The sequence below is a fragment of the Morone saxatilis genome, unplaced genomic scaffold (genome assembly GCF_004916995.1).
Source record: "Morone saxatilis isolate NCDOM2014 unplaced genomic scaffold, NCSU_SB_2.0 Contig3, whole genome shotgun sequence".
In the NCBI taxonomy this organism is placed as follows: Eukaryota; Metazoa; Chordata; class Actinopteri; family Moronidae; genus Morone; species Morone saxatilis.
In genome coordinates, this window is record NW_023339873.1 from 8006344 (window position 1) to 8013050 (window position 6707).

The window sequence follows — 6707 nt, forward strand, 5'->3', positions numbered from 1 at the left end:
GTCATTGTAACGTAATTTCATTTTGATGGAAATCCAAATGACAAATAAAGTCTGTCTAGTCTAGATCTCTCTAAATAAGAGCTTTTTAACTGCAGTACCTCATGCAAATGCTTTTTCTGACAATGAAAAATGAAATGTGATTGTCAGCTTGCAGTATCTTCTGCCCTATAATTGTACAAGAGGAAGTTAAGCCACAAACCAAAATTCGAGCACATACTGCTGCTACCACTTGCACTGATCAACACAGGTTTTATATGCCTCATTTTACCATCCGTGATCATGTGGAACAAAGTCCACTTGATGAGGAAGTGTCCTTTCTCAGGAGGAAATTGGCCCAACAGGTCTTACAACAAGCAGATGCTGAAATTGCAAAGCCATTCACCCGTCTCTTGATGTTCTCATAAAACCAGAGTGCCCAACCAATCTATTCAGTCAAGTTTCTTGTAACACTTCCTTATCAAAGCAAATATTTGAAGCCTTGCCAATATTTACACACCCTGAACAAGACAAACACGTAATCTTTAACAGCACAGCTACAAAAGAAATGTTCTTTTTCTCTAAACCAATGAGGACAATTTGACTGATGGAAAATCAATCAGTGTGTCAGTGTGTGAGTATAAGAATACTGTTTTCTTATGGAGGGACAATGCCTCATATAACACATGAGGGAGCTTCGCATATAAAACCTATTTCTATAGGCCTGCTTAGATCATGTATGCAGATTCTGTCCGAAAGTAAATACAGTATGAATGTCGTCAACTGTGGTTCTGTAGCTCAAACTGCATTTGCAACAGTTGCAAAACGCCATTTCAGTAGCTTAATTAATTATTAAATAAATTGTGCCTTTTCTTTCTTATATAGTGTATTTTTATTGAGAACAGCTGTAGCAGCCTGTACGTGATAGAAGCCCTAGAAGTATTACATTATAGGACACAAATATAACAGCAGGAAACGGTAATCTGATACACTGTTAATCTCCAACAAGAGCATTTAAAGAAACATTTACAAGGGAAATAAATCACACACAAAAAAATAAGTAGGCAATATTAAAAAAATGACTAAAGGTACAATAAACACTATAAAGTCATTTCTGAGTGTGTCACATGAAGGGAATATTAAAACAGGAGCGTTTTACGGTCAGCTCAGGAGGGAAATACGCGCATTGAAGTGTCAGACTTATTCCGAGCTCATTCGCACGTAGTTCCAAGGTTAAAATCAAGGGCGTATTCAACATGTAGTATAATTAAACTTACTCAGAGATAAAGCGCAGTCCCTGTTCGCTCTCCTGGTGTGAGGAAGACGACTGAAACCCCCGGCTGGGGTGTCTTTATTGTCTTCAGATGTCACCTACCACCCCCCGTCCGACTCCCTTTATGTCTCCAATTGCTCTGCTCTTCCTCACTACCTCCTCCCCGTATTTGACTCGTTAATCTCGGTGTGGGCGGGACCGACTCCCCACGGTAGAAGCTACGTTTGAACAGTTTCGGCAAATAAAAAATAAAAAATAAAAAATAAAGAGAGAAGTTATTTCCTATTTTTTTTTTTTTTTTAAAGCTGAAAGTGGTTTATGTGTCGTTTAAAAACTGTGACTGCTTCAGTGCATGTCGCTCTCTGCTTAGCGACCTGTCGACATTAAGATGCGTTCACACGAGTTTACCTTTACAGGTGAGTCGGTTAGAGTTAGTTTAAATAGACCAGTGTCACAACCTGCGGGCTTTATAGCAAGTAGGGCTATCTGGTGTTGGATCAGGTCTCAAGTAAAAATTTTGCATATTCAGCATTGACTGTTGGTCAAACCAAATTACACAAGTTACAGGTGTACTGTGTGTTCTACAAACATTTGTTTCTTTTAAGTTTTTTTTTGTTGATTCTGTTTTCTTAATTAAAGGCCACATAGAGGATATTTTCAATGTCTGATTTTATTTTAATGGAGTAAATTCATGTATTCATGTCAATGTAAAACAATGGACTCAGTTATTTAAGATAAATTGTTAAAATAATTGTACTTTAACATACATTTTAATTTAATTAAGACATAGTACGTGCATTGATGAGAAGGGGATAACATGTAGCAATGAGTATTGTATTTTACCTTATTTCTTTGCTAGATTTGTTATAATTTAGGCCTTTTAAATCGTCCACACCCACCTTGTTGGCTTGATATATAGTAGAAATGCCAAGGGTAAGTATTGGGTTTTGTTTGTCTTGTTGACAATATGTCTATGTGGAGCATGGTTTTAAATTTCAGAGGTGGGTGGGGGTTTGCAGACAATAGGGGGCCTGCCCCACCTGGTCCCGACCGAAACATGCCTTGTAGTCAAGTTAAATCAAATGGCTTTGTCGGGATAAAAGATTGATGAATTGCCTTTATTTTTTAACTAGCGACACATGCTAGTGCCTCCTAAAATTTCATGTTGGACACAAGAGCAGTTTCTACCCACAGGCCATCACTCTGATTAACAGTGTCAGGAACAAACCCTGTGCAATAACCCTGAGACTCAAATATCCACTGCACCTGTGAATGATTTAGTCTCATTGTTTAAATACACATTATTTAAAAAAAACCTATCAATACCATTAAAAAAAATATATGCATGTCTTGCACACTGTACTGTACACACCTCATAATAACCTGCACAAAATATTTATACCAGCATCCTTCACACGCTGCACAATTAAATTATTGTTTTACTGTCTACAATGTTATATTTGCATGTGTGTGTGTGTATATACACATAAACACTGTAGTAGTTTATGTTTACGTTTTAGAGCTTATGTGTATGTACAATTGGAGCAAAGTAAAACTGGACTCTTGTATGTGTACACATACTTTGATAGAGCACATAAATACAGAGAAAAAAAAGATCAATACACATACTGAAGCACAGGAAACAGGAAACAACGAGGTGTTAATGTGGTAAGTAACTATAAGGATGTACAGAAAGAGAACAAGAGCACAAAGAGGCAGACATACTTAATCTTTTCCAGTTCACTGTAAAACCAGATAACTTAATTTAAGACAAACAATTGGTGAAATTGATCACATCAGCATTTTTGAGTAAAATTAACTTTATTTTGTTTTAGTTAAAAAACATTCAAAAAAAGTAAGAATGACTTCATTTTGTAATATTTATTTGTATTGTAAAAACACAATACCCAGTAAAAAGTTATTACTCACAAATGATTTTGTATCTTACAAAACTAAATTAGTTCAACTTAAAATTACTAGTAAAAGCTGCTTAATCGTTTAAAAAAGACTCTTGAATAAGCAAAATTGAGTTTGTGTTACTTTAAGATTTTGATGTAACCAGTTTTTACCTTCCAAGTTTAATTTTAATACACTGGACAAACACACAAGTAACATTCATTCTCTCACCAGAGCTTAATGATTAAACCCAAATCATTTGAGTGTCGGATCCTTGATGTTCCCACCTCTGTGGAAGCCCTGAGGCGACGCAGCGAATTGATTAGTCTGATGAACCTCATTATTCCCTGAACTGAAACTACACAGTATCACACTCAGTTCCTTTAGAAAAGTAAATGCTCCGGTACACTTAATGCTTGGATCCTAAGGCACCAAAGGCACCAACCCCCTTTGGCACCACCCTTGACACACAAGACAAACTTGGAACTGTTAATAGTACATACGCTGGTACAGAGTTTCCTTAGAAACAAAAAGTGTTAAAAGAAGCAGTATTAGGCTGCTCCTAACACATTCAAATCTTTATGAGTTTAATTTCACATAGTGTAGTAGAGATAGTATTGTATTGCAACTTTTACAACGTGTAAGCAGACACCTACACCTTTACATCTTTTGTCTCACACCCCGCCTCTCCCCGCCTCCTCCTTCCATATCCCGGATGTATGTGTCCGCTCCATTGCTTCGGTGGTCAGCAGTAAGTCTTACAAAGACGCCCAAGAAACTAATAAAATAAATGCGTCGGCGTTTAATGGGAGATCGCCGATTGAACTAGCACCCTTAATAGTAATATTCTCAGAATAATCGTTATTACGACTAATTATCTTTATCAAACTTTTTATTTTTTTTAAAGTGTAAGACTTGTTTTCCACCAGCAGATGTCACCACAGAGCAAAACATTACCCGTCATTGTCTGCTGCCGCATTGTACCTGTTGACCTTTATCACAGCCATATTTGATTAACACAGAACCGTGAATCTAAGTGAATATGGCCGCTTTTGCCTTGGTCTTTATGGAATCTGTGAGCCTGGTGAAAGTCATCTATCATCCACAATAACCAGCGGGAAAGATCTTCCCAAATGGGTCAGCATAAAACACATAAAATAGGGGGTGCCCTTGAATGAATTAAACTGAGATAATTTAATATGATAAATATGTGAGCAGTTGATTGAGTAGGTTTTCCTCAGGCAGCTACAAAAGGTTTGTGCTGATGTGTCAAAAAGCACTGAAAACTAGTGACATCTAATTACATTATTACCAGAACACCATAAATACAAGTATGGGATGCTTATAATATTGGTAAAGACTAAACACACCATCTAACACTATTGGTCAGCCACATAATAATTAGGTAGCCTACTGAATGATTCAATAATGAAGTGAGTAGGTAATAATAAAGTCAGAAGAATATCAATGTTAAACCTGTTTCTGCATTTGGCTCCCTTACAATTAGATCATCTGTTGGCTAAACCTGCTGTGTGAGTTCTAGCAATATTTTGATGGTTTGTCATACGGAAAAACGTGGGTGGCCTTAACAAAAGCACACTTCACCATTCAAGTCAACAGAAAAGCTAGTTGTTCTATGAGACTGTTTTATAACCACAGCAGTGCTTTGAACTAAATGTCAATGTCACATGCTAACACTTGCTAAATAGCCTTACATTTTAAAAAAGTACTACACGGAGGACCTGATGATGGGAAGGTCGGGGGGAGGGGCTAGGATAAATGTTAAGCATGAATTTCTGAACAAAATTTGAGTTGTTTCACAAGAGAGATGAAAACTTTGACCTGCTGGTGGTTCTAGAAGAAAACTCAAGGGGGTTTTATTGCAACCCATGCTGTACTTGTTGGGATATTTCAGTCATCCATTGCCATCCGCAGAGCCATGCAGCTAGAATGACTAAAAATGAAAACAATATATAATCTCTAAATTACATTTATTTTTTCCATATACATTACAGGCAGATGAAAACCGACTTACATAAAGTGAATTCAAACCACGCAGAAGCAAGAGCTACTTATCTAAAATTGGCAGTGTATCCCTTTTAAGCAAATAAATAACTAAAATCATGTTCAATGAAACAGTACAAGTGCTTAGAGACCACAGGGTCCTGTGAGTTATAGGATTGCTGAACATCCAGAGCACCATGGTCAGGCCGGGGATGTGGGATTTGACCATGGCTTGGTAGTAGGAAGGACCAGTTTGAACTGGTTTGAACATCAACCGCAGCACCATGTTCGACATGAGCTGGCAAAAAAAAAGCATACGATAAACAAATATGATGATGAAATCTGATGTGTTCACAATATGGTGTAACATCAGACTGACTTCCTGGAAACAACTATCTGATTTTACACACAGACAAGATATTACACTTAGTGAACTTTAGAGCTGTTGGTAGGCTGATTTGGATAGACAGGCTGACTGCCCCCCCCATTTCTAGNNCATTTCTAGTTTTTATGCTAAGTTAAGCTAACCAGCTGCTGGCTGTAACTTCACATTTACTGTACATACATGAAAATGGTAACAATCTTCTTATCTAACACACAAGAAAGCGAATAAACACATTTCCCAGAATTTCACACTCTTCCTTTGAGGTTATAACAGTTGTCAGTAGCTATAATGCACAAAGCATTTATAAATAAAAACAGATTCAAAATCTGAACAAAGTTGGGTAAGTGTATCCTATAAAGTCATATTAAAATTTGAATTCTTAATTCAAAAAGTCCATGTGCATAAAAAATTAAGAGCTACCCTAAAGTTAACATTTGTTATTGACTATACCTATTATTATCCTGTCATGAAAGCCAACAGTGTACAGTAAATGTGACAATTTTCTAACACTTTCTTGGTTGATTCTGACAAATGGATAAATGAATATTAAAGGTCAAATACTTCACAACCACAGACCACACTGCCAGACACACACACAATAAAACAGTGCAAAGTTTTCACAGCAGATCAGAAGATCTTCATTCTGCACACATCAGTGCAAAGCTCTGCACCCTCGCTGCTTCCCTGCTGCTTGCTTCTGCACATTTTGTAACGCCCCGGCCCCCATATATACAAAGTATTTAGGCATATGCAAATGTTTTATGTTTTTGTTGTAGCTCAGGGAGAGACTAGGTCAAACTATGATCTAAAGCAGTGGTTCCTAGCCTCACGAAAAAAATCTTTTTTATTATTTACTATTAAAAAAAAACTTTGTTGTGTTTTAACAGGTGATTAAGTATTTAACAGAGAATAATAAAAGAAATGCCTTATGTTTGGCAAATCAGTCAGTCGTAACAAGATGGTATGGTTAGTTTTACATGACCAATAGAGATACTGTAGAATGACTTGTGCTATGTAGTTTCTTCTACTAAGTTCACCCACAGAACGAAGCCACCAGCTGTTACAGAGCATCATATGAGCAGAGTAACACTGCCAAACTTGTGTATTGTTGCAGTAAATGATTAAAACCTGAAATATGTAATTCCATATTGTGGCGCCCCCTGGGGTCACTGA

At 36.9% G+C, this 6707-nt stretch overlaps 1 protein-coding gene across 1 annotated transcript in view; it reads right to left on the bottom strand.

Annotated features, from left to right (window-relative positions):
• LOC118337104 overlaps nucleotides 1-1420 on the bottom strand; it is a 9985-nt gene extending 8565 nt beyond the window's left edge. Inside the window, exon 1 of the mRNA XM_035673969.1 lies at nucleotides 1254-1420. The gene's annotated coding sequence lies outside the window, so the exon portion shown is untranslated. The remainder of the gene's footprint in view (nucleotides 1-1253) is intronic.
• Nucleotides 1421-6707: the final 5287 nt, after the last annotated feature.